The sequence below is a fragment of the Colobus angolensis genome, unplaced genomic scaffold, assembly GCF_000951035.1.
Source record: "Colobus angolensis palliatus isolate OR3802 unplaced genomic scaffold, Cang.pa_1.0 Scaffold33, whole genome shotgun sequence".
Taxonomy (NCBI): domain Eukaryota; kingdom Metazoa; phylum Chordata; class Mammalia; order Primates; family Cercopithecidae; genus Colobus; species Colobus angolensis.
Window position 1 is genome coordinate 7,075,195 of NW_012116599.1, and position 1,644 is coordinate 7,076,838.

At 44.6% G+C, this 1,644-nt stretch overlaps 1 pseudogene; it reads right to left on the reverse strand.

The window, feature by feature from the left end:
* Positions 1-1,644, reverse strand: part of LOC105518810 — a 43,213-nt pseudogene that overhangs the window by 7,773 nt on the left and 33,796 nt on the right.

Sequence of the window (1,644 nt, forward strand, 5' to 3'; positions counted from 1 at the left end):
CTCCCAAGTAGCTGGGATTACAGGCCTGAGCCACCATACCCAGCTGATTTTTGTATTTTTAGTAGAGACAGGGTTTCGCCATGTTGGCCGGGCTGGTCTCAAACTACTGACTTCAAGTGATCCGCCCGCCTCAGCCTCCCAAAGTGCTGGGATTATAGGCGTGAGTCACAGGAGCCTGCCTGGGGCCTCTGTTTTATTGATGTAAGATGACACAGTCCTTCAGCGACAGACCCACATACCAAACTCAGGCGTTCCAATCAAGAACAAATATGGAATTTAACGGTGGGGTAAGCTCAACTGGGTTTCGATGGATTTCTTTCATTCATATATTTCATATTCTTCTTTCTTCTTCCTCACTTTCTCCTGTGTGTGAGGCTTTCTTCTTTTCCTTTTTTTTTTCCACACACTGCAACATTTCATGGAAGACATTTGAAACATTTTATTTATGTATGTATTTATTTTTGAGACAGAGTCTTGCTCTGTCACTCAGGTTGGAGTGCAATGGCGCGATCTCGGTTCACTGCAACCTCTACCTCCCAGGGTCAAGCGATTCTTTTGCCTCAGCCTCCTGAGTAGCTGGGATTACAGGCGCCCGCCCCCGTACCTGGCTAATATTTATTGAAACATTTTAGAACCAAATACATTCGACTGTGAAAAAAACTCTCCCAGTGACACCATCTTCTCTACTATCTTTAGTAAAAGTAAGAAATGAAATCAAGGGCCTAATAAAAGAAAACCTGTGGGAAGGGGATTTTCAAGCTTCTTTGAAGGAGGAAGTCTTTTCTTCAACTGCTTTAATTTAATGAAGAGCGTGTTGCTCTTTCCTTTCCCTTCTTTTTTTCTTGTTGATTATTTTCTCCAGCTTCCACACTTTTTCTGACTGTTGAGATTCTGTGGTCTTGTTTGCTGTAGACTTTAGGCTGAGGAGATTTGGGATCAAGATGGTTTCATGTTTCACACATTGATGTGGCCTCTCTGTTCAAAACAGGAAAAAGAAAGCTTGTTTTTGTGTTATATACACAGGATAGATATGTGTATATAACATACAAAAAGAAAATAACAACATAGCTGAACTCAAAAACAAGACATCTATCTCTGTGCACCACAGACTGAAAATGTGAAATGCGGGGCTGAAACTGTGGGCTTGCTGGGTTCTGGGTCACAGATATGACGTGCGTAGGATACAAGAGAGGCCAAATACCCCACGAGAGTGGGGATCAGAGCCAGTCTTGCTTTTGAAGATACGTGTCAGAGTGGAGCCCCCTTCATCTTGGAATAAACCTGCTGTCCTTTGCTGCCCAGGGCTGTGGCTTCTGAACTGCTAACCGCTTATACCAGGTGTCCCCAAACACCAGACCATGGACCAGGACTCACCTGCCTTGGCCTCCCAAAGTGTTGGAATTACAAACATGAGCCAACATGCCCAGCCCAGACACAGTCTTTAGACTACAGATTGACCTACATCCTCTGCAGGCTTGAGAATAACCTATTATTATCCCCATTAGCACTATGGGATGGGGCCTGGGGATGGGACAGGAAAAGACAACCACAAAACTGCTAGACAGGTAGAGGCAGGTGGTGCTGGATCGGGGTGTGTGTGTGAGTGGGATGAGGAGAGAAAGTGAGAGCAATGGAAACAAAAAC